At 44.7% G+C, this 27,087-nt stretch overlaps 1 protein-coding gene across 1 annotated transcript in view; it reads right to left on the bottom strand.

Moving 5' to 3' along the window:
• HPCAL1 (hippocalcin like 1) overlaps nucleotides 1–17,042 on the bottom strand; it is a 51,130-nt gene extending 34,088 nt beyond the window's left edge. The window contains exon 1 of the mRNA XM_086608382.1: nucleotides 17,014–17,042. The gene's annotated coding sequence lies outside the window, so the exon portion shown is untranslated. The remainder of the gene's footprint in view (nucleotides 1–17,013) is intronic.
• Nucleotides 17,043–27,087: the final 10,045 nt, after the last annotated feature.

Raw genomic sequence — 27,087 nt, 5'->3', positions numbered from 1 at the left:
GTACTCTCCTCAGCTCTCCGTGTACTTACACCACTTTATTTGGTCCTTATTATTAAGAGTATTCTAGTTCCTTGTTCCCTGAGAGGTTTATCTTTGGCCTTCCAGTGAGAAATGAAGTGCTCTTGCTCTCAGCATGCAGATGGAGAACTCAACCACAGGCATGAACAAGGCTTAGGACTAAATTTAGCCCAAAAGAGGATAGTCTTTCTGCCAGTGGGAGAAGTAGACTAGGAAGGCAATTCTGAGCAGGAGCCTGTTTTAGATGCTCCCTGGTGGTGCCTACCTCCCTCTAGGCTATAGAAAGAGTCTGGGGAGACCAGGCTTAGCCTCTGAGTATCATCCCCGGGGACTTTCTTTCAATGCTACAAAAGGAAGGAAAAGCCATTACAAGTTAATGTCATCCATATGGCTCAAGAACTGACACTGCAAGGGAAGTTTTAGGGTGTTCCATCACCACAAGGCATTCACAGAAAACGGACATTTCTCTGTGGATGAGAGACGGCCTTCTGTGATCACAGCAGGCACAGCTGAGAGTTTTAAACTAAAGGGAAAAAAAAAAAGGTCTAGAGAGGATAATCAGGAAAATCAGTTAATTCCTACATCTGGTTTTAATAAACAGATGGGGGCTTGGTAAACGTGGACAAAAAAAGCACATAATATCATCTAAACTTAAGAGAACAAAGAGCATATTAACATCAATAGCAGCAGTCAGATAGGATGGTAGATAATTAGCCAGAAATTCACAGATGATGAGTAAGAAACAAGATCAAGAATTAACATACTGATACTGGGAGCCAGGGCAATGCAATGGAAAAGTCAGGACACAGAAGTAGAAGAGACTCAGGCGGACGGCAGTCTTGGCCAGCCTATAGTGCTGTGGGGCCCACGCTGCTCAGAAGAAGGAGAGACACAGCATGGGTTGTCCTACACCCTACAGAGTTTGCGTGGGAGTGCAGTGTAGATTGCGAGGTCCGCAGCAAGATAAAAGTGGTAACAGGGCTTATCTTACTGCAGGACTGTAACTTCCCAAAATATTCAACCGAAGAACCTACTATTAACGTTAAGAGCTGACCACAGATATTCCTGGAAGCAGCAGGCAGCAGTTGTAATCCTCCAGTTGCTGAACTAGAAAAGGGCGATACTAATTTAGACACTGTAAGTAGCTCTAAGTGCCCACAGAGGGTAACTCCGGAGGCAATCGTAATCATGGAGAGGTGGTTTAGGTAGAAGAATACTCTGAAGCGAAACGTAGAAATTCGTATTTTCAATTTCCCCTAAGCTTTGAGGAATCAAAGGAACCCGGAATGGAAGTCAACAGGACTGAAGTGCTCAAGGAAACACTTGTAAGAAGCTCAGAATCTCTTTATGGCAAAGATGCAAAAAAAGAAAAAAGAGTTGGTACTTATAACCCCAAGCAAAGTGGGGGAGACGTCTAGGGAGCAATTTCCAATCTAACTGGAGAAACGATCACCAAAAAAGGGATTTCAGGACTAAGCAGAGTGCCTGCGAGGAATGGAAAGGAAGGGCTGCTTGGCAAAGACAGCAGTGTCACAGAGGTCAGGAAGCGAAGGGGTAAAGAGAAATTGCCAAAGTCAAGCTGAATTAGATCATGCAAACAAAAATACAGAGCAAAGATAAAAAAAAAAAGTTCTTCAGTGACACAAATTTAAATAAAAAAAGGCCAGGAAAGTGGTAGACTAGCAGCACTTGGCTGATGCATCTTAAAACGAAACACAAGAAGAGTGAGAAACCTTTTGTGCAACTGCATCAGGATGGTGAACAGCAGATGGAAAAGAATAAACCCATAGTGCTGACTAAAAAACCTCTAAGTATTAAACTGCCCGTAAGTAAGTCAAAACTGAAAGTGGAGCAGTTTCTAGTCAGGGAGGAAGGTCAACAGCCTCTCAGCAGGACAAGCACCCCAGAGGGGACCTGCCTGATTGTTGGGGTTGGAAGTCTACTCACTGCTTGCTGCAACGGCACTAGATTGGGCTTTGTAATCAAACAGCTTCATGAAACCAGTTATTTTTAAACACATTGACCATCATTAGCTCACAGAGAAACCTAAACAACGGGATGAGGAGAGAGTCTCATGATGTATGGAGAAAACTATCTTAAAAATGAGATTAAATGGGATTAATTGCCACCTGTAGCTCCATCTCTCGGCACCCACAGACAAGATCACTCTTGATGCTCCTCTTCAGCATCTTCACATCCATTTTCTGACCTCAGCACACCATCACTCCTCTCTAGTCTCCTTCAGCAGGAGTTGCAGCAGAGGCTATCACATATGGTGTATTGGAGAAGGGGAGGATGCTTGTTTTTAAACACGGGTCACCAGATCCATGTTGGAACAGGGACCAAAGCTATACCACCAAAATAATTCTATCTGATGCTGGGTGGCAGCAGCCGGTCTCATGTTTACCTACTAAAATTTGATAACAAATAAGTTAAGACTGAAATCAAGGTTTGCTCTGAATTTTGCTCTGAATAGCCTTCACATAGCGCAGATCTCCGCCTGGAGTTCACTCCCAAACTTTAGTGTCCTAAGCAAAAGCAAAGTGCATCATTTCTAACCACTGTCATGACTGTTTCTTCCACCACATGCAATTAAGAAAAAGAGATTCATTTACCTGAGAGAGCTGGGATTTAAAAAAAAAGGTGTACAGCATGAGCCAGTTTTTAAACCTTCCAATGAAAGTGTCACTACCAGAGCACAGGGTTGCCTTTATAGGACAAGAAAATATTCCCATGTGCAGAGAAAGTATTCCCAAAAAGGAGATGTAGTTCTTTCCTAAACCAGCACCAACTGCCTTCTAACGAGCCCAACCATTTCAGGTAGCATGGGTGCAATCTACTTTGCAGCTCCATCAAACCAGTATTCAACCATACACACAGGAATTGGCTTTGTGCCTACAGTTTATTGAGAGCTAAACTCAAAACCTCTGCAACAACCTCTGGCATCACACAAGCCAGGGAAGCAAACCTACTATTGTTCAGAATTGATATTATATTGATTATATTATATTATTAACCAGAACAACTTAAGGAAAGGGTAAGAATCTATACGAGTATCTCCCTGACTTATGCCCAGCTCCACTGCTGCTCACCAGCTCCAGGCCAGCTCAACTGGGCGCACAACCAAACGTATCATTGCTATTCAAAGTAATGAAAAACAGCTTAACCTCTAACCTGAGGTCAGATCTAAGGACATCTCTTCAAACAGAAATATAATTAAAACCAGCACTAGCACATAGGCAAGTCCATGGCATCAACAGACTCTAGAGGATTTTTCCGAGTCAGTTGTCTAGATGCAGCATGGTACGTAGTGTTATGACTCGTAGCTCTAAAAATGTTAAAAATGTACACGTTTACAGAATGTATGAGGAACCAAACTGGAGTCTTTTCTGCAGTCTTGCCTTTTCTCTCACAAATCATTGCATTTTCAAGTGTTTAGTCATCTCCCTAAATTCAGCTGCAAATTCAGCTCCTTAACTAAGCGCTGGGAAGTTCTCCCTCTGCACCACATAGCCAAAAGGAGAGACTTTCTGAGAAGAAAACCAGGACATAAAGAGGTATTCCCAGTACAAGGACTACTCCAGACAGTAGAACGATGGATGAATATTTTCACATGCTCTGCACATGATGCCACCAACTCAAAGAGGAGCACTCGTGACCTCCCATCAACAAAGCTCTCAAGCATTGTTATTTGCCCAGATTAAGCATGCATCTAAGTGCACAAATAAATCCAGCCAGCCTCAAGATAATTTAAGCATATGCCTCAAATGAAATACAAGATTGAATGTTCTTCTGGCTCAGAGCAGGCTTTAAACTCCTTTCATTACATGCTTTTCAGTATGAGACAGAAGCACGATGCTGAAGCAAAGGCATAGACCGAAAGAGAACCAGGCTACAAATCACAATTTATTTTATTGTCAGTGTCTTATCTTTAAACCAGTCTTGCAGGGAAAGAACAGCGGGGAAGAGGCTCAAAAATTGTTTCAAAGACACTACTATGCCAGCTGTCTGCTAGTAGATTAATCGTTTAGTGTCCACTTAGCAATAAGCATAATTGTTCTGGAAGACATTCATACTGCAAAATTGTAAGAGCATATAGAAAGAGCAAGTCACGTCAAATCTAACTCTTCTTCATTCTACATTTGCTTTAGGTATGTTATCTCCACTACAGAAAGAACCAACTTCAAGGAAAAAACCCACCATGTAGATTAAAGTTTATTGATTACCCAGGCAACAATTCCAGCCCAGCAATTTGAGATCTCTCCAAGGGGAAAGAAAGAGATGGTATTTACAGAAATTGCTTCTAATGAGAAAACCTTAAGGCAAGGAAGGTGAATCCGATAGCAGTGAATATCCATTTTTATAGATTACAAACAACTGCTTGCACTTTTGCTTTTATAATTGTGTTTCCCTTTATAACGACAGTCCCTCTGCTTCACTGTCTTCCAAAAACACCCATTGCTAGGCTAGGGTGGACAAAGCAACACATTAAGCCTTGCTTATGCTCACTTTGCCAGGGGAAGTCTTAAGTTTATCAAAGAAAAACCCTGCAACAACCGGTGTCACCAAGGGACTCTCCCCCAGTGATTTGAACAGCACAGTTTTGCACAGAGCTCTATCATGAATTTCTAAAATGAATCCCAGTGTCCTAAGCAGGTAAGTTTACTTCAGAGAGGGCACTGAGTCCAAGGAAATAACTTTTCTTTAAAAAAAAAACCAAAAAGCTATTTCTTCCAAGTCTTTCTGACAAGCCAATCTTGAAGATAATCATGGAGAATTCTCCCTTGTTGGCTGAAGACCTGAGGAGACAACATGGGTGGCTGCTCCTTCATGGAGCTCCACAGGGCTTTCTGCAGACAGAAGAAACTCACCCCTACAAATCTAATCCTTATTATGCTCTCTGTGTTACAGCTGTGTGATGCCAAGAGTGCTGAAAGCCCCAACACTTGGGGTAAGTAAGAAAACTCAACCACATGACTGTTACAGCTTCTAACAGCCCTTGGCTCTGCAGGTACTGAATTTGCCTTCGTCAGATATGATGTACCTGCAGTTCCTCCATTGTGAGAGAAAAGAAGCTAAAAAAAAATGTAAACAAGATCAAAAAGCAGCTATGGTTTAAAGAATCCTCTGAACTGAGCTACAGCTGAGCTTGCACACAAACAGATTTGGGTTTCACGACAAGCAGCAACGATAGGAGAGGAATTAAGTAAACAGCCATTTGCCAAATATAACTTTCTAAAACAGTTTGTCAGAAAATGGCAACTTTGGTGGAGTGAAGCAACAGGATGGAACAGACATTCTCACAGCATCACGTTTTTATTTAGAGAAGAAAAAAAAAAAAAATCTTGCAGATGGCCTGTCTCCGAGTGGCCCCCATAAAAGCCTCCGTGCCCTTACTCTAGGCCAGCTGCATTCCAGCTCCAACTGCACAGCCTGCAGAAGCATTAGCAGTAATTAAGAAAAGCCAACTGTAGTGATAAGCCAGACCTCTGTAAAAGAAATATACACTGCATTGATACAGATTATTTTTTTTTCTTTCGCTTTTGGGTGGACTAACATGATGCACATCTTATAAAGACAATTTCCAAACGCTTCACAGTTGTTCCTCCACCCTTGACTCACTGAATCCCAGACAAGACCTGCAGCATCACTTATCCCCGCAGCTCTCCAGGATGACACCAAGGACTTCATGTGTGGCCACCATGCAGATACAGCTCTTCCAAATAGCCGCACAAGTGTCCAAAGTGCAGCCCCTAGGAATTTGCTGTGATCTCACAAAAAGTGTTGAGAATCACTGATGTAGTCCAATACATCTTGACTCAAGAGTTTCTCCAACAATTCCTGCATCCAGCCACCACTCGTTTGGCCTACACCACATATTTTCAGAAGATATGCAACCCTGACCTAAAAGCCTCCAGAAGATGGAGAACCCACCATAGCCTGAGATGATTTGCTCCAAGCGGTGACGTTCTTCCCCCGTTAAGCAGGCACACAGTGCAGAGATTTTTGGGGAGAGGTGAGATAGAAGAATTCAATGGTGTTGGGTCATCTCTCTCTTCGTACCGTATATAGCTCAGCGCTCACTTGTGTGGCTCACTGAAAGATTAGTTGGCTCGTTCAGGCATGCGAGGGTAGACCTTTAAGACAGTTAAGTGATTTGGGGCAGGATGATCATCTGTCTCCGCCCTGTCCACAATTAACTGTTCCACATCCCTCGCCAGTGCTAGGGCTGAGCTCTGTCAGGGCAGCAAGTGCAGTGAAGGAGCTGGGCTCCTTCCAGCATGACCAGGAGCATCCCTCCTCCCTCAGCTTCCAGGGGTCTAAAGAAAGTTGCCATGAAGGGAGCTGATCCCATCAATGCTCCTGGATCCTGCTCATTCCACCTAAAGCTCCGTGTTTCAAACAGCAGCGAAATTAAACAACCAAGCTTTGTGATGAGATAATAGTGTCGTGTATCTGCACTCCGATGGTTGTAAAGAGCATGACAAATTTGAAATGGGCTGCAAATTTCTAGAATTAAATGGTTCTTGGTGTTACAGAGGTCAGCCATCTGTTCGAATGTCCACGTTGTAGTTACTTTAACCTTGCTTCTTCCACTCTCCTGACTCAAGCATGCTCCCCAAGACAAGAAAATATGGCTGAAGTCACTGCAGTTAGACCACTCTCCTCTGCCACAAAGAGCCGCCCACAGAAAACACATTATGGTTAGGGCAGACTACAGAAGCAAAGGAGAAGAGAAAAGTGGTTGAAAGCAGCAGTATGTTATCCAGGTCTCACAGGACAGCCAAAAACCACAGAGAGCTGGGACAGCAGGTGACATTTGGAAGAGACCTCATCAGGTTCTGAAAGCTGTGCTCAACGTCCCTAACATGGTAGGAGACCTCCAGCCCACCCTTCCCAACCTCTGCTCTACCTTGCAGGGCTCCTAGAAAAACTAGGGACCATTACAACATCCAGCTTTAAACTGTCATCTCACAACATGGAGGGCTTCAAAGTGAAATATGACGGTTCTCAATGGATTTCACGTACACTCCTAATGGAACTGTTTCCTTTAAAAAAATAATTTTAAAAAAATATTAAAAAAAATCAGTCTGGAGTTACTCAGCAAGCAAGGCCAGCCCCAGGCTGAAACTGAGCTTGTAGAGAGAGAAGTGAGCTCTGAGCTGTGTAAGGTATGAAGAGAGATGACACAAAACAACCAAATTCTGCTGTTCAGCATCCTTTCAAAGTCTGGGTTATTCTGTCCTCTCCTCTGTTCCTTGTAATAAATGGAGAGAAAAAAAAAATCAAAAGAAAAAAGATGATGAGTTCTGATCAAGCTGAAGAATGGGAGGAAGAGGGAGACAGAGCCAAAACAAGCTATTTTCAGGAAGAAATCAAGCCTGGTCAGAGAAAAAGCAAAAATTAAAAAGATGTGAAAGTGGGTGGCTGTGAACAGGTTGGTCTTCTGCAACCACCAAACCCTCTTGAAATGTCTCTTCAAGGAAACCGGCCAACGCACTTCAGATCACAAGTAGCCCGTGTCCATCAGGACCTCTCTGGCACGAAGGAAAAGGCAATACATGCATTTTTACATGTCCAGCTTTAGGCTGGGAATGATGGCTTCAAAGGAGACAAGGCAACACTCTGCTTTATTGTGCATCATTTAAAACCAGCAGGAGTTGGAACAGGTTTCGATGGAGATACTTGGATAAATTTCTGTGTAACAGGGACATTGTGCAGAACTACCTACTGGCTTAAACACAGCTGAGTTTAGATGGGGAAAAGTGCTCCCATACTCACTTGGAAACCCATCTAGGAACAGGTGTGACTCCTTGCTATTGCAGGTGGCTTAATTTCAAGGAATAACAGCGAATGAATTATCTGGAAACAGTGCCATGCATTATTTTCTAACACCTCCAGCTTAAAACCTAGCAAACACTTGGCAGCCTGACCTTTGAGGTGAATGTAAAAGCAGTGCTGCAAAACCAAACCAAAATATTTTCTTGTTTTTTTAAAGTCAATAGGACCTATATTATTTGACGAATGGGAGCCTAAGAGAATCTGTTTTACCACAAAACTGTTTAGGCAGTTGCCATTAGCTTAAAAGCCCATTTTTGTTTAATGACTGCAGTTTCATATTGTCCCAATGCTATGCATCATAACTGTCATCCCTAAACCTTAGATTTATGAAAGCATCCAGCAGCATCATTGTACTCAGGGGTCTGCTGACATTCCCATTATTAAACTACTTGCAGGTTTTGACTTGTATTTAGGCATAACAAACCCTGGATTCTGCGTGGGTGCTGTCATGGAGGTGGATACTGCTCTGCTCCCCCGAGGTGACTGGGATCCAGGCAAAGCCATTGTCACCCCCAACTAGGCATCTCACAGAGCACGGGAGGCTGAAGGGAAAAGGATGCTTGAGATGCAATGAGAAACAAAATCAGATTTTTACTTTTGTTTAACTAGAAAGAGAACAACTCCCTTGCCATCATGGGAAGGACTCAGGGGGGATAGAGAGCATGCTAAGGCCCACTCTTCTACTAACTTGTGATTGATCCAGGGCATAGAGAAAGCATGTGGCTGGAGGGGAATGCAACCACAGAGCTGGTAGATGTCTGGAAACAACCAAAGAACCAGATAGCCTGCAAAACCAACACCCTTTCATTAGAGACACAGCCTACACAGAGTCCAACATAAAAAGGACATGGACCTGTTGGAGCGGATCCAGAGCAGGGGCCATGAAGATGATCCGAGGGCTGGAGCACGTCTCCTATGAAGACAGGCTGAGAGAGCTGGGGTTGTTCAGCCTGGAGAAGAGAAGGCTCTGGGGAGACCTTAGAGCAGTCTTCCAGTACTTCAAGGAGGCTTACAAGAAAGCTGGAGAGGAACTTTTTGCAAGGATGTGTAGTGATAGGACAAGGAACAATGGCTTGAAACTGAAAGAGGGGAGATTTTGATTAGATCTAAGGAAGAAATTCTTCACTCTGAAGGTGGTGAGGCACTGGAACAGTTTGCCCAGAGAAGCTGTTGACGCCCCATCTCTGGAAATGTTCAAGGCCAGGCTGGATGGGGCTTTGAGCAACCTGATCTAGTGGAAGGTGTCCCTGTCCATGGCAGAGGGGTTGGAACTAGATGATCTTTAAGGTCCCTTCCAACCCAAACCATTCTATGATTCTACCATCTTTAAAAGCACACTGATTCAAGAGGACAACCTGAAGTCACTTCCCCGGCACTCTACCAAGTTCCACGTTTAGTACCTTCCTGCTTTGAAATGTCTTTTGTACCTGCTATCTTCTATCAATCCTCCGTTCAGTTACCATTTTGCAGGTAAATTCATCTCCCACTGTCTTTATAGTGATGAACGGAGACTGTTCAATCCTCTTACCTAACTCTTCAAGTGAGGAGCAGAGTCTGTCAAATATATTTGGTCAAATTGAAAACAAAAAACACAACTAAAACCAAAACCCAAGGAAAATAAAAGGAAAAAAGCTCTTTTCCTCAGATCTAAAACACTCAGAAAGCATATGCAAACTCAGGGAAGGTATTCCTCGTATATTCTGAAACCAATCTGCTCAAGGTTTTGAATCTTGAAGTTTCTATTTTCATACTCTTATATTAACATATCTATTGTGCTCCTTGTTACAGCGTTAAAATATTCCATCATCATTCAGAGGGAAAGTATTTTAACCTAGAAAAAGACTTAAACTGCCTTAGCGATTCCAAGATAAATGATCAGAACTAGATAATTAACTATTCTGACATATAGGTAGCAACGGTACAAAACAAACAATGAAACATGATGCATATGCGCCCTTAAGGATGCATAACTTAATACTGACATGCCACAAAATATTTTGCTAACGGTAAATCCCTAAAATGAAATTTCTTCCCCTAATTAGAAAAATCAACATTTTTGCTAAATTATTTTTTTCCTGGCATTTCATTGAAGAAAATGTTAAATTATACTCCCCTTGGAATTCAATGAAGACCAAATATTATTTTTTTGTGGAATGAAAAATTCTGTAGTTGAATCCACTTCATTTTTACTGCAGCAGACTCACTACATTTTGTGACCACATTCCATCTGCTGACGATATCAAAATGAAGACAATTAATTCTCAGGCTTTAGGGTGTAAGACAGCTAGCCAGCAAGCACCTAGTAAAGAAAAATCTTTCCCACCCCTCCTGCACCAAAGCAGGAACAGACATCCCAGCTGGGATCTACAGCCCAGTCCTCTTCCAGCTCTCCAATCCTGTCTGCACTTGAATAGAATAGCTCAGCTGGAAGGGACCTACGGTGATCATCTAGTGCAACTGCAGATCCTGATGCATCATCCCAGACAACAACAAAATCTCGACATGGGTCTGTTGGCCACACCTGCTTCCCCCAGAGATGCAGGGGGCGATTGGGGTTTTGACTGCAAAGGGACAAGATTTTTCCAGTAACCCAAGGGTGGTATTTATAGATACCAAATGCTTAGGGAAGAAGGAAACAAAATTGGCTTAGCTCAGACCCTCTTTGCTCACACAAAAAACCCCACTGATGCTCCACTGGAGCTTCACCAGAACGCTGTACAGGAGAAGGGTGATTACTGGACACAACAGCAGATGTAGATGCAACAGGTGGTTGTGTTGAGGGGGAAAAAGAGAACCACCACCTCTCCTAAAAAAGCCCCAGATTAAGCCCCCCCCAAGAAACTGTTACCAAAGCAGCAGAGCCCAAGCCCCTGGCCGCAGCAGGAACACAGCAACAAAGCTGCAGCAAAACACTCAGACCTGTAAATCCGCGAGTGGTTAGCTGGTTAAATGGTTAACTTTGGTACCAAAACACTTAAATACCGTTAAAATACATGTTAAGCATTAAAAGTGGTACAATAAATGAGGGGTGGTGTTCTTTTTTAAAAAAAGACATTAGATGGGCCAAACCCCTCAAAATAGGATGGAGTTTTCAGCCTTCATTTTAAAAAAAACTTTTAATTAACATTCAGAAATTTTTTCCTGCCTTCAAGCCTGGCTACTCTCAACCCTAGCGTGTATCTCACATCAAAATTATTCACATATTTTATTCTGGCAAAATTGACAATTTATATTCCTCTATCCTAAATGGCGTAACGGAGATCAGACTTCACCAGCTGATTTCCATGCCTAACTCAAGAGCTTGTGATTGGCAGGGAAGAGGACTGAAAGTCTTTTCAAGAAGCCAGGCACGGTGCTGCACTGACAAACTTACAGCATCTTCTCACCCCTTCAATGGACATACCAAACTGTGGAGCATCCAGCCACCACCACTGGCTTTTTTTCTGTGTAAGGTAGAAGTCAAGTAGTTATTGAAAGTTATTCTGCATTCCTGGTAATTAAGGAGAAAACTGTAAAAATTCCCCATCTTTAAACATCTGTTTCATTTCAACTGAAGGCTTGAAGGGGATGGAAATGCTCATTCACATTTTTAGTGGGCTGAGGCCCCATGTGTCTCCATGCGTGTTGATGCTCACACAACTGGAGACCACACCTGAGCGCCGCGGCTGCTCGTGGTAGCGTTCCTGCCAGGATCCTTCTGCCTTTGGGTGCCAAGAGCCACTGAGAGCAATTAAGCTGCTCACCAGCCTGCCCATACTGAGATGCGGAGGCCAGGAGGGTGCCCACATTGAGCTGCTCCATCACTGCTCCTCTTCTCCTGTCAACCATCGCCTCTCTTTCCAAATGCCCACAAAGGCCAGAAAGATGCCCAGAAACTCCCCCAAAGAGACAGTGCTGCATCCCCTGCTCTGGAGACGTCTCCCCATCCAGCAAATCCCGGAGGTGGGAAGTTTAGGGCCAGCCAATGTCCTTCCTACCACACTCCCCAGAAAGGAGGCTGCATCCAAACCACTTACAGGAAACGATCCCTGGCCTGCTGTAACTCTTCTACGTGATTCCGGAAGCACCAAAGCAACGTTGTGAAGCCATTTTTGCACCCACAGCTAAAACCAAACCACACTGACTTTTAGTGGTAACTCCTCTGAGACCCACTGCAAAGGAAATTAATTTTGATCAACTTCATATTTGTCCCAATTGAGAAAAATCACACCTCACTTCTCATCGCATTCCCTTTACAAGAAAGGCCATGATTTTTTTAACTCTTCCTCTGGAAATGCAATAGCTGGCAGCCCGTCCGACCTGCAGGGATCCAGACAGACAGACACACTGTCCACAGATAGCTCTGACTGCACCCCTCAGCCAATCTCAACCCCAGGGCACGCGCTGATTTTTGCTTTATCAGAGCACCAAGCTGCTGCTGGGTGATAAGCAGGAGAGGAGCAAGGAAAGGATCTGTACTAAATTACCGGGGTATTTTAATTAAGAAGGGCAGGGCCTGATCTAATGACATCCATGTGAGGGCTCACTTGCTCAAATTAGACGACCCCACAAGGGCTCCGATGGATGAAACCCACTGCATCCCCTTGGTGGTTGCCCAGGTAACTCCACCAAGCATCCCCAAACCCCCTCACCCTCTCACAACAAAGCTCCCCACTTACACCAAAGCTTCTCCCAGCAAGTACCCACATCCCTGACCATAAGCCAAGACATCATCTCATTTTATTCCAAGGCTGGCCAACATGACAGAGGTCACATGAAATTTAAAAGTTTAACAACTTGTTGTAGAGGAAAGGAGGGAAAAAAAAAAAGCACTGAGCTCATGACTAATCTTTGCAGCTCTTGCTGTGGACAGGATTTGTACAGCCATGTTGATTTTTTATAAAAATAGTAAATCGTATTACCCCATGCTGCAAGACCAAAGATTCACAATGATACCTTAATACAGCTTAAATAAAAATAGCACTACCTGAGTCAATCTGAGCATGATAATGCTTTGTAATCCCACACTGTTAGAGGATGAACAGTTGTATAGCAGTGAATCAACATGAGATACTCGCGTTAGAGACACCTCTTTTTCATGCTATATAGCAACATCTATACAAAATATAGAAGGCAGGTAGCGTTTGTAGGAGGCACAGTACACAACAAGGAAAACAGCGCTATTATAGAATAATCCAAACCCGGCACCCCACTGTCTTCCATCTTGGAAATCTTGGCTAATCATTTCCATTTTTAAAAGCAAAGCGTGCTTTTAAATTTTCTACATCACAGTAAAGAACCAATGAAAAAATTGGAATTTTAGGAGTTCTTAAAGTGGGCAATCCCACAGCCTGTGTGTGCCCAGGCAGAAGATTCATTCATAAAAACAAACACAGACGAACAACAGTGTTGCACATTCATTCTGGGTTTTTTTTCCTTAATATCCTCGAATGAGCAAACAGTGTATATGGAAAGCAAACAAGCAACACAACATAGAAATGTCTCATCAGTGAAAATAATGAAACCTTTTTACATTAAAAATATAGACGACAGACTCAAATACCAATTTTTAAAGGTGGTAGGGAGGAAAAATGCAAGCTTTGACTAGTGACACATTAAACCATAATAAAGTCTTCTTAATTGCTTCGTTATATAAGCCATTCACACAAGGTACTTCACTCGCTTTTGTGCTCCCCGTTTGTTCTTTTTTAAGACATGGTTTCCAATTAATTGCACTTGTTTTTCCCCCACTGCAGTACAGTATGGCAGACATCTGGCCCTCGCAGCTGCCTCCGGAGGGTTTCAGCAGACTGTGGGGAAAGGGAACAGGAAAAGGTAACAGCACTGAAAGGTCTCCCTTTCCCCAATAGGATCTGAATCCTCAAGCCAGGGAGTTTTCCAAGGCCGTAGCACAGAGGATGCTCAGAGAAAGGGGAAAAAAAACACCCCAGTGTCCCCCTCACCCCACCTTGCTCCTTTCCTCCTCCTCTGCCCCAGCATTCAGCCTGGCTCTGCTGCTGTTTTTAACTCCCCGCGGGGCCTGGATGCTCGCAGGGAGGGTGACCCCACAGGACCCTGGAGCTGGGGACACAGGTGGGCTGTGGGGAAGCCAGGGAGATGCTGGCAGGGACAGTAGAGGAGGAGCCATTGCCAGGAAGCATCAGGACTTAGGGATGTGGACATCCGGATAAGGGGGGATGTCCTAGTGATGGAGAAGGTCCCAGAGCCAGGCCATGGGAAGGTGCCCATGGCCCCACTCTGTGCACAGGAGTATTTCCAAAAATGCCTCAGCACCAATGGCAAAAGCATTCCCTGATTTCCATACTGAGCCACTGGTGGTCCTGAAGTATCTCCAAGAGCCCAACCCTCCAGTACTCCATGTGACCTCCCATTCAAGGGCAGCCACCTTCCCTTGAAAACTAAGGCGGCACAGGTTTCAGCTCAGCTTTCTGTTTAAAAATCAAATATTTCTCAAAGCCAGTTTTGTAGGACAGATCTGTCAATCTTTGGCTGCAAAAAGTTTCACTTCAAAATTCAAGTCCTGGATGTTGCATCGATGCATGCCAGCTATGGACCAGAGAAGCAGGAGCCCCGTTTCAGCCGCAGAGCCCCATGTCCGTGCAAGCAACAGGCAGTTTCTGCTGTTGTTCACGCCATGTCACATCCCATCCTCCACCTTCCCTGGCCATGGGTCGTGGCCGCTCCTCCAAAACAGCACAAAGGCTACAGCAATATCACCGCTGCGGCCCTGCTCCATCACACCCGGGACCAAGACGGCCCTCATGCCCACCTCCCATCTCCACTGCCTCAGCAGCACCCCGAAACATGCCAAGGCATGAGAGACCCCGACACTGTTGCCAATCCGGCCATCCCACCCGGGGTGGCCCCGAGGCAGGTGCATCTCCCACGGTGCGCCGGGCTCCCCGCTCTCCACTGCCCAGAGCTGCTCACTTTCACCTTATTTTCTTTCATGATGCTGTGCTTTGCTCTGAAGCCATCCCTGTGCCGCAGGTCACACGTTACATTTTGGAAACTGCCCAGCTGGCTCAGCACCACTCTGCCTTCACGGCTGTCTCTTACTATATGTTAAATACGAACTGACACAGCCAGACCACTGTAAGCCTCCGTACAGAAACTGTTACAGCCTGGAGACGTACCTTCATACTGGTACGGATGGAATTCTGAATTCCCATATTGGGAATATCTAAATTCCCAAATTGGAATAAAAGACACACCTGAATTTGAAAAGGCAAGGAGGAATATAGACCCTTAAAGTGGCCAAAGTATAAACACCCAACACCTCTCAACTCTGTTTGCAAAAGTGCAAAAAAGCCCAAGTTTCCCCAAAAGACTACAGGACCTTCATGCTTTTGAAAGCACTACCCCAAGGGACTACCCAGGAGAATGAAGGAGAATGAACCATTAGCTACGGCCAGCACGGTCTGGAGTACTAACAAGTCTTTCTTTACTTATAACCTATTCAGGTGTTACCTGGAACAACAAGAAAAGAAAATCTAATTGTAAGTACATTTTAAACTGACAGTTTAAAATTGCCTGGCCTTTACACATATAGTATTACAGCCACCAACCCCACACTCCCCTCTGCCCTCAGGAAGAGAGAGCTTGATTCATCTTCCAACATTTCAAAAAGATCAACTGATGATTCAGGTCCCAGTATAGCAATTATCAGTACAAATAGCACGCAGGTTTATAATACAGATCCACGGGAGCTGCAGGGCCCGGGGAGAGGAGGGGTTCATAAGCTGTTACTCACAAGAGCATTTTGGCAAAAGGCACACAGGATTCATAATTTGGCCTTATAAGACTCACGGTTTACGGACACAAGCCTCAGTCAGAAGGACCATCTGGGGATAAATTAACTCCCCTTACACAGAAAAACACAGATAACGCAGTTCATTAAACTAGGGGATGTTTTTCTCGATGAAAGATGTAATTGGTGACAAATATGTTTAAGGGACATTAAATAAGAGTAAGCATTTTCTGGCTAAAATGAACAAATATTTAAGGTGGACACAAGCACAGTACAACACACCAAACTCCAGCACCCTCCCCTGCCCCGACAAGAAGCAAGTGCATGCAGATGGCTACATTTCAGCCGTATGGACACTTCAAATCAACCTTGGACCATCTGTACCAAAAGGCACCTTATCTATGCAAAATACATCGATTTGGAAGATGGAGAAGTCCATTAGAGGTTTGGGGCATTCAACTGTAGTTCATTAGTCAGTCTGAACACAAGAGCTCTAATGGCTTGTATCCTGTGCACTAGGGAACTGCAACGAAAGAATAAACTTCCTGAGCAATTAATGGGTAATGATATAATTTGGTTAATCTCATTGGAAATAAACCTAGAATTGAAAGAGGAAACAGGGTACGTATTTCTCTAGAAACAATGGAAACAAACAGCAAAGGGTGCTACAGAGCAGAGTCCCGGCTGGCACTCGCCGGAAGAGATCCAGCTCCACCAGAGGAAAAGAAATTGCACTGATTTACATCAGCGTTGGAGGTGGCTCTCTGGCTGCAATGCCACAACATTGGCATTTCTTAGAAAATGTGTTTTCCCACGGCTCTTTCCCAATTTCATGTTTCTCTTATTTACAACTAAGGACCTAACGAAGTGCGCACAAATGAAATACCTGGAAGTCTTGGGTGCAGGCAGGACAAAATCAGTCACATGCGGCAGAGATTAGCGTGAGTTATGCAGCTCATTTAACCCTCTGGAAGCTGCATTCCTTTAGATTAACACATACAGTCAGAACAGAAGGAAAAAAAAAAACCTTAAGGTTGCACTCTGACACAGAAAACACTTTGTCCCACTGGACAGTGTAGGCTTTTAGTAAAAAATACAGTGTAACTTGTACAGATTTTCCCTAAAGTCAAATATTTTTAAAAGTATAACCTTTATTTTACTAATCAAGTCTCAGGAAATGAATTTTGGTGCAAAGGTACAGCTTAACATTTTGATGCCAAACCCATACTCAAAGATTAGCCCTGCCAGCTCTAAAATTAAAGCATGCCACAAGCTCAGCAAAGGCAAACTTGTGCACCCAATGCAGAACAAAAAACAACACTTGTATTTTCTATTATTAATTCAATTTTTCTATTACTAATTAAAGAGTGCCTTGAAAGGAGCAGGCTCTGGAAAGTACTCACCACCTATCTTGGAACCTCTTCAGAGAAAGTCCACAGGGCTCAATTGCCTGGAGGAGAAGACAGAAACCAAACATGCTTTACATTACAGCTTTCTTCTAAGTCACAACCTTCCCACTTTTTGGCCTCCCCCGTAAAAAATGATTTTCCCAGCTGAAAGAGAAATCAGAATTAGTCTAAACATGCAAAAAATCTGCTCCAGTTCTTACCCTACACTAAGAAACAACTTTGTTCCCTGCACTTGTATTTCATTATTTGTCCTGAAATAGAAAACAGCTCCCGTATTGAAAAACGCACAGGTTTCTCTCAAATTCAGACAGCAAATTCTTCTGGCATTCAAAAATCTGCTGAAATCACCCCTCCTACTTTAAATCTTTTTTGTAAAACTCATCTTTCAAAATAAGCAAGTACCAAGTTCAGATTCAGAAGGTTTACATCCCAAAATATTACTATGCCAAGATCTAAAAACAGGAGAAAAAGAAACAAAATAAGAAGGAGCCAGTTTCAAGTTTTCTGAATCCATGAAGCGTTGCTTTGAAAGGTTAGAAATCACTTCTCTTTCTGTTGAGTGTGCTTCTCAAGTATAACCATTTGCATCTCTTCAGCATCTGCCAGCTGTGAATCCTGAGGGTTCATCAGCGCTTACGGAGTCACAGACTAGAGCACCAGGAGCAAGCTCACCTGCTACTGCAACTCCTAATCTCTCAGAGTCTGTGGATTAGAAAATTGAAAACAAGTGACTCGCTCCGATTCCCACCCTCCCACTGAGCCCTCCATGATTTCCCTCATCACTGAGGCCAGGCATGGCTGGGAAGCACTCATCTCCTCCAGCCCAAAGTCTGCAGTGCCACCACACCAACTTCTTTCTTGCCAGACCTTTGTCTGACCTAGTAACCCCACAACTTCTGCAAACAAAACCCAACTCCCAGGTGCCTCCAGCCCACCCCTGACACACAAGTTGGTCTGCCCAATGCAAAACCCCAGCCACAGAGAGAGAGAGACATTACCATTGACTGAGTTCAATCCTCACCTCGCTTTTCCATTGGGTTTCATTGGGTTGGCAGCTTGGTGAGGTAACAACAATCCCTGTATAAAATTAAGATACTAGATTTCTTCCTAAAAAGATGTTGGAGCTGAAATGACTTGTTTAGATGCTTGTATCGGTGCCAAGTTGCAACATTTGTTGCAAGAGGCATTACCAAAGACAGAGACATTACCAAAGCCTCCCAATGGTCTCGTTCAACATATAAGGAAGAATTTTTTTACAATGAGGGTGGTGAGGCACTGGAACAGGTTGCCCAGAGAAGCTGTGGCTGCCCCATCCCTGGAAGTGTTCAAGGCCAGGTTGGATGAGGCTTTGAGCAACCCAACCTGGTGTAGTGGAAGGTGTCCCTGCCCATAGCAGGGCAGTTGGAACTAGATGATCTTTGAGGCCCCTTCCAACCGTAACCATTCTATGACTACCCTCACAGACATGGGGCAAAAGTTTCATATTTCTCCCCTCATAGCAGTCTTCTAGACACTGCAAAACTGTTGTGCCAATCCTTTGCCTTCTCTCCAGATCGAACACCCCACTCCTTCCCATCTTTCCTCCTACGTCCTGTTCTTCAGACCGCTGCTGGCATCTCTCATTTTCTCCACGTCTCCCCCCTAGATGCAGTGCCCCACGCTGGCTCCAGTATTCCAACGATGCCAAAGGACCAGGAGACACAACACAGGACACAGCAAGTCCATTCTCCTGTTTAGGGAAGACTGTCTGCTGCTGTTGGGGCAGGATGATGCTGGCAAAGCGGGGTGTGACCCACCACAATCCCAAGACATTTTTCAGTGGAGCCCCTCCAACAACCCCTGGATAGTCTGTACAGCCAACTCATTCACCAGGAATAACTGCAAGCCCACGTTAACACCTTCAGGTGGGACTGATGGACCCTCCAAGTTAATTTTCTGGTTTTATCCAAAGCTATTTGAAAATCTAACCCCTCTTCCCAAGTGCTTGCAACCTCCCCTAGTTTGGTGCTACCTGTTGAGTCTGAATCAGTATTTTATCAACTGCATCAATTACAATGACCCAAGCCACAGGGTCCACCCTCTGGAAATCCCCACCCAATACTTCTTTCAAGCTTGACGACATACTGGAGCTAAGCCTGGAGCACACCTACATTGCACCATCCATAAGGCAAAAGTTTCACCACAATTTCTTCTCCTTAGCCTCCTTCTCAGAATATCGAAACAGTTCTAAAAACCTAACTAGGATTGAAGTACATCATATCATCTGCTCTTCTTCTATCCACAAGACCCATTACCCTGCTGTAGAAGGAAATTAGGATGTCTGATGTGATTTGTTCCAGACTAATCCATGCTGACTGTTACTCATAAGCACCCAGAAGATGCCTGGGTGGGAAATAATTTATTAACTTCCAGGAAAATACTGTAATAAAAGTCTGACTGTACTGCAATTTCATCTCCTCCTTTTTAAAAAATTTAGCATTATATTTTCTGCTTTTTCATTGTTATGGAAACCTCACATTCTACACAGGTTTTCAGAAATAATCACCCAGAAGAAATTGAAAAGAATCGAAGTCAAGCAGCCAGCTGAAATCCAGCTCTTTCTACAAATCATCAGAGCGAGACAAGTGTCACAGAGGTGAGGTCCAGGCATCCTGGCCTGCCGTGGGTCACCAGCTACCCCCTGCAAGTGCCCTCTCCCCTGATCACTGGTGGAGCTGGTTGACCAGCTTGTACTGAAGACCAACCCTGCCACATGCATCCTCCCAACATCTGGGGTGTTGTTTTAAACAAACCCTTCCCTAATGCCCAGAGAATCTGGAATTAAAAATAAAGAAAAAGAAAACTTTTAAGTGTGTGCTCCCTAAATGGTTCTTTTCCTATTTTATCCTGGTATCTTCCCTCGTCAGTGCAGATGTTAACTACATCAGTCTTCAGCTCACAGGAAGGAAGATCCAAGACTCCAGGAAATTTTCTATTACCCTTGAGATCCCCGGGCAGGCACTCACAAATGTTGCAACTTGGCACCAATACAAGCATCTAAACAAGTCATTTCAGCTCCAACATCTTTTTAGGAAGAAATCTAGTATCTTAATTTTATACAGGGATTGTTGTTACCTCACCAAGCTGCCAACCCAATGAAACCCAATGGAAAAGCGAGGTGAGGATTGAACTCAGTCAATGGCAAAATAAGAAACACAACCCAGAAGCTCTTTTGATTTTCTTCTGTGTTGCTGGTACAAAACCGTCGTGCCTTGCCCACTCAACAAACCTCACAGAACAGTGCAAGATTACTTGGCAATATTAATATGTTCCAAATAAATGGCATTTCCCAGTCCTTGGCTAGATTCTGGCATCCCAAAAGACTGTCGGGAAAGAAAAAAAAAAAAAAAAAGCTACTTAAATTCTTAAAATCATACAAAACCTTTGCTCCAATCCAAGGGAGTAGAGGGTAACCAGACAGCACACTTGAATCTCTATGTTAACAGGACATTAAGTATTTAAATCCACTGTCAATTAAAAGTAAGATATAATTGAATTAGCAGAAGCAACTTATGGCAGAAATTCAATTACGAAGCAGAATTAAAGGAAGGGATGTCAGTAACTTTTGGAGGCTGGGCAGGAAGAGGCAAGTGCATCAATCTACTGTTTTCAGAGCTGCTAGCAAAAAGCTTAAGGAGGTGACTGCTCCAAAGACTAGTTTGTAAAGATCCTCCTTATAAAAAGAGCTTCACTGACAGACCAGAGAAACCAAGTTGACAAATGGATTTTTTTCAGACCACGCTTTAACCTGTCCAGTAGAGCTAAAACTCTTAAGCTAAAGCTCTGCCAAGTCCTGCAGCGGCCTCAGACCTGCCTTAGCTTGCACCAAAACCATTGCAGACACCTTTATTTTTCTTTTGTCTTGTTTTCCAAAGTGATTTTAACCCCATTCCTTTGCTTCGAGTCATAGACACTAATACATTAAGTAAATTTCTTTCAACATGATGAAGAAGCCTCGAGTGTTGTGGGCACTTTTCTTCCTTTAATGGCCACTATTTTACCCTGCCCTGTTCCAGCCTCTGTTTGTTCCCCTTTGGCTGCTACTACCCCTGATCAATCTTCGATTACCGATAAGGCCTTCCCACACCTCCACGGTTCAGCTTTCATAGCTTTGTTCAGACAAATCAATACCGTCATTAACGTTGAGATGTTTGCGGATGGTGTGACCTGCCTGCAAACACCGCCTGCAGCAGTGGAGACAACCATCAGCACTACACAAGTCTCTAATCTCCCTTATTTGCAATTTCTTTTTCAACTAAACTCTGCTAGTTTGTAAAAAACTGTTGTGTTTTTTTTCTTTTTTTTCCAACAAATGCAAACTGGTGAGGGCTTGGAGGACATACAGTTTTGCAGTTCCCTTTACATGCGGGTGGCAATAGTCCCTGGACAGTCAGGAAACTAATTGTCTTGTCACCTCAGCTGGACCAGATGATCATTGTAGGTCCCTTCCAAATGAACTACTCTATTCTAATTTTCCTCCAGTCCCCTCCAGCCAGCCCATCACCCACCACTGCACCTCACCTTTGGCTGTTGCACTTCTACACATGCTTGTGGATGCATCCAGACTGCACGTGTAGCCATGCCAGCACTCGTGCCAGCTGACAAACTGCTCTGGAGTGCGTTCACCGACTCCTTCCTTCATAGCACAGTCTCTTCCCATTCACCTCTTGCCCCCTTTCTCCTCCTCACTTTTCACACCAGGCCTGTAAGCCACCACACTCGGAGCCCACCCAGCAGCTCTGAAAGGTCCCACCTCAACATATAATTCAACCCACAGTGGAAGAAAACTCCCAGAGGACTGTGTCCTCCAGGTTTATTTTCTTTAAGACCCTTACATCCCAGAAGAGGTGTTGGTCAGTTCACCCCATCCATCAAAGGACTGTCATTACCAAGCTCATTGCCAATTTGCCGAAGTCCCAGAGACCACTTCCACCTCTCGGTGCAGCTCAGAGAGCCCAGATGCCACCACAGCACAACACAAGCTCGTTTCCCTCAGCTCCCGGGCAGGCTCTCCAGTCCATACTGAGCTCCAGGGTGCTACAACTAGAGATTTAGACACCAGCTAATATAAAAGCTAATTCAAATGTTCTCCGCAACACCCTGCTACAGCTGCGGTGCAGATACACCTCAGGCTGTGTGTCCCCAGGGATCTGGTATCGCTGAGAAAGATTTCTGCTGTGTCAACAGAATAAACTGCTGCCCCTCCTCTCCCTGCCTTGGATACTGCTAGTGACACCTCTCCCATTACCATTTCACCTAAGCAATGTGCTTGCAACACCTCCAGAAATGCATTACAATCCAACCACTGCAATGAGAAACTGATGTATGGAGGCCCTGCAGCCTCCCCAGGAACATCTCCGGAGGCATAAGGTTAGAGACTGAATGTTGCTGCCTCGAGCCCCAGGCCACCACCTGAGCCAGAAGTCCATCACCACTGACAGCATACAGGAGATACACCCTATACCTGCTTCCAGCTGTCAGCACGACCGTAACAACAGCAAAATCTCAACCTCAACACATCAAGCTGGACATATGCACCAAGACAGTTACACAGCCCAAAAACTCAATGGAAGTTCCCAACAGTAACTGTAGGGAAGCACCACTTCTCACAGGGAAGACTGTGGCCAGATGGCTGCCAGAGCACGAAGGAAACACCAAGAACCAACAGTTACCGGGAAACAGCAACAGGGAGGAGTTCAAAACATTCCTCGGAGGCCGTGTCTGCTTATTTGGAGCACATCCTGCCCCTATTGACTGAAAAGACTTGGGCTCCCAGGCTACTTTTATTTCTTCTGCTGTAAAGTAGCCTCCATTTTCAGAAGGTGTCCAGCTTTTGCCAGCTCTCTGGCTTCAGGCAGTTTATTCAGACAACTTTCCAACACAAATTTTTGCAACCTGAAGCCTGTTGCACCATCATCGGTACCTACACCTGCTCATGAAGCCACCCTGATGCTGCTGAGTGAATTTAATCTGTATTACAGAGGTGAAACGTAAAGCCGGGTCCACCTCTCAGCAGAGAAGACAGAACAAAGAACAGTGGATATTGTACCATTAAAAAAAAAAAAAACAAAAACAAAGCTGGGAGAGCGGCACTGCTGCGTGTTGCAGGGATGGTGGTGTAGTCTCTGCCCCGGCAGAAGGTTGCTTTCCTTCAGTTTCCCTTGGCACTCAGGTCTACCAGGTAAGTCAACAAGGCAGGAGAGCACAAGATGTTTAACTGGGTGCTTAAATGTAAACTCTTCAAGTGAGTTAAGAGACCCACGTCTCTGTCTGGAAGACTGTGACTTGTGCTCCTACCCAACCAGGAACATCATGCCTTAGCTGAGAGATGTCAAGAGTTGAGCTCATGGGAGCCACAGAAATCCTATCAAATGAACGCACCTATCCCTTCGATTTTCACTGTGGGATTTTAGGAAACACTCTGTGCTGCCCCGCACACCTCCATGGCACATCTACCGTGCTGGCGCTCTCTTTACAACACAGAAACATTTGGAGCACAAGCTGAAAAGCTTGGAGCTAAATTAGTAGATTAGGTCTACAGTAACTGTTGATCCACATCTCCAAAAACCTCACTCCAAGCGCCCCAAAGGTTTATTTATGGAACACAGCTGCAAAGTAGTGGTTAAACCACTGACTGAAGAACAGCCTGAAGTGTGCGGTACAAGAACCTTAACTCCGGCTGATGCTATCGTAACACAGTTATCCCTGCCAGATTCGGGGGAACAACAGGGAAGTCAACGGAAACTGAAAGAAGCCCGTGCAAAGGAGAAACCTGCACGCCAACAAGGCCTATCGTGAAACACATCATGGGCTCCACCGCCACAGGTTCATCTCGCTGGAGGCAGATGCAATTCCCCTGGCTTCGGAGTTTTGCTCGCTTCCACATAAAGCTGCAGATTGCATTTCTGCATTACACGCCGGGTTTGGCTCCAGCCCCTCCTGCTAACAGACCCTCTCATAAGCCGGCCAACAAGTTTTGGCCACCGAGGACGACCATGCCATGATGTCCCGCATCAGAGGGGTGAGGAAGCTGCACAAACACCTCCTCTGCCCAATTCAGTGAGTAATTAATATCTGCACTCCATAGCCCAGTTTTACACAAGCAAAGCTATTTGGCTTATTAAACACACCCCAAACGTGGGTTCCGCAAAAGCAACTAAAAGGAAGCCACAAGAAGGTAAGGAAGCTTTACGAATTCAAAGGTAAGCAAAGGCTTTTTCAGGACAGCACTAGGGCTAAGACTAGATGCCAAGCTGGGGAAGTTGATGTCATCACAGAACTGATTGCCACAGTAAGCTGTATAAGCTCAGTACCGCACTAAACTCCTCTAGAAGTTGCGTGCACATGACAGAAGGAAAAGAAGGTATGGAAATTCAAAGACTCTGCCGACTAAATGCATTACATTCTATTTAATCTAATTTAAAGTGTCAGAACAAGACGAATTATTTTCATTTAAATATTTTTCCCTTACTGAATTGCAGGGTTGTCTAGGTGGGTTTTTTTCTCCACAAAAGTCATTAACAAATGCCACATACTGCCTGGTCTGACTTGCACACAAGCCATCAGCCTACAGTTGAAAAGGACACAGGTGCTTGGGGACAGAACAGTGCCAGTTATTTACTCTATTTCCTCTTCTAAACTTTTTTCCAATACAATTAACAAAATTACGTCATTACACATTCATTGTCCAGGAAGTTTTTCTCTTCCCCTTTTTAGCCTCCTTTTCAGTTGCATTTCCTTGCTTCACAGGATGCTCTAAACTAAACATTACATTCAAGTCACACAATAAAGATTTGGGAGGAATGGAGTGAATAGGGAAGGTCATGGGAAGGGAGGTATCTGCTAAAATAAGATTTGCTAAGCAGCTACGCAGGATATAGTGTCAACTGCCTTTTCTTAAAGGAGATTGCAAATTTTTATCAGCTAAAATATCAAGTGGAGGGACATAACAGAGCAACCATTGAAATAGTTCAAAAATTTCCCAAGGGCTTAATGAAGCCTGAATTTATTCAAAAACCAAATTACAGTGATAAATGCTGTTACGGCACATCCAAGGTGCCTCGTATGACCTTAACCCTCTCTGCATATTGAGGCTTTTTTCCGCTACATAAAACCACACTCCAGCTATGGAATATGCAGCTGTGTTTAAATTGAGTTTATCACAAACCAGTGCTCCCGGGCAGACCATTTATTCATTTAAAAAAATTTACACATTCTCATCTTTATAATTACAAGGGGAAAATCACCTCGAAAGCAAAGCAAAAACCAGATGCACCGGTGTCTTGTTAACCTCCAGAGAGCTGGAAAAGCGACGTTAAGAGCAAAACTTCCTGCACACGTCAGTCACAGCTTTAGAGGCTGTAAAATACCAACCTCAGGTGACAAAAGGTTTTTTCAGGAGGCCAGCGGTCTTCCCTGCTCTGCCAGCACAAGCTGCTGCTTGTGGGTTTAAATGGAGACCAGTAATGGGAAGCAGGAGTCTGGCATCTCCATGGCTTGACGTGGGCAGCAGGGTGAGCTGGGGGAGGAGGGGAGGCAAGTGGTGGCAAACGGGCACCCTGCAAACCCCGTGCCATGCCAGCCACGGGCTCCAGCCAGAGCTGCACAAGCTGGAATGGGGATGTCACAGATGCTGTCACAGACAGAGGTGGCAGTGGTGGCTGGCCCTGAGGAGCTCAGCCTGCGGCACTGCCCCATCATCTGCACATTTTCCTTGGGTCAGAGTCCACCCAAACACCGGGCACAAGAAAGCAAGCGGAAAGCAGGAGGCACAACACTCTACCCCTCATGATATTTATATCCCATTCGCCTTTCTGTCTAATGACCATCACCCCTGAGGCACGCTTGTTACAAGCCCCTGAGCAGGCACAAATATTCAATAGCCAGCCCAGCTTTTTGCATGCGTACAGTTCAAGAATATTAAAACTTCCCCCAAAACATTTTTACAATGCTTTCACAAAACCGAGCAAGCGATGCAGAGTGTTTTTGTTAGAAACGTGCCTCCCCACCAAGCCCAAAATGCCGTCAAGCCCATCAATGAGGCGCACAAGACCCCAGCGCCAGCCATGGGGACCAAGCATTGAAAACAAAGCTTGGCACCCAGATGCAGCTAACTCAAAACGTCCCAACACAAATGGGACCAGTGAATGCCTGGCTGTGAAGCTCTCGGTCCCCTGACAATGATGGCTAAGCCAATGACCAAGGAAGAAGATCCTTGAACGCATCCTGCAACAAGCCAGTGCTCTGGAAACAACCAGCAAAGGCACTTCCACTTCCAAGCTGTGCCTTCTGAATTACACGCATAAAAACGAACTCTCAGTACATTCACTTGTTTCTGGTGCTATCAGTTCATAACAGCTTGCCTTGTTAAGGGGCAGGACTTCTGGAAAGCTGGAGCGCACACCTTCTGAACAGCCATCAACAGTCCCCACCGGAGGTCAGGAAGGACATGGGCAAACACCAGGAGAACTGAGAGAGGAAAAGTCACAGTTGGGGCAGCTAAGAAGCTCAGATCTGGCAACACGCGCATGCAGCAGTCTGTTTTGTCAGAAGAGAGATCCCCTCCGGTGATGAGGACAGCAATTGCTTTGGTTCTTGTCTCTGGAGGATCTGGCGGTACCTTGGCAGGCGACAGGAGTTTCTTCCGCAAAGCCTCCTCTCCTCCTCCTGGCCGGGTAGGGAGGTGTTACTGGAGTCACAGGTTCCTCCTTCTGCAACCACAGGCTGCTCTGGACAGCTGTTTGCGATCTAAACAGGACAAGATGGATTCTTTGCTCCTTCGCAAAGTGCCACCAGGGTCAGGAGGTTTCCCGCGGGGACAAGCCTGGAGGTTGAGGGCATCCGTAAGGAGATGGGAAAGGAGGACTAGAGGATGAATTAAAAAATGAAGGATGGCCTTCCCTCACTTTGCATACCTCCTGAGAAAAGTACAGCTCTTAGTAACAGAGCTTTAGGGCCAGTTTTAGGAACCAATGCCATTTTAAGAAGCATGACACGAGCAGAACAGAAAATTGTGGCTGGAGTCTACAG

Source organism: Tauraco erythrolophus, chromosome 2 (assembly GCF_009769465.1).
Source record: "Tauraco erythrolophus isolate bTauEry1 chromosome 2, bTauEry1.pri, whole genome shotgun sequence".
Lineage (NCBI taxonomy): Eukaryota > Metazoa > Chordata > Aves > Musophagiformes > Musophagidae > Tauraco > Tauraco erythrolophus.
Note: the sequence above shows the minus strand (reverse complement) of the source record. Positions and strands in the feature narration are given on the sequence as shown.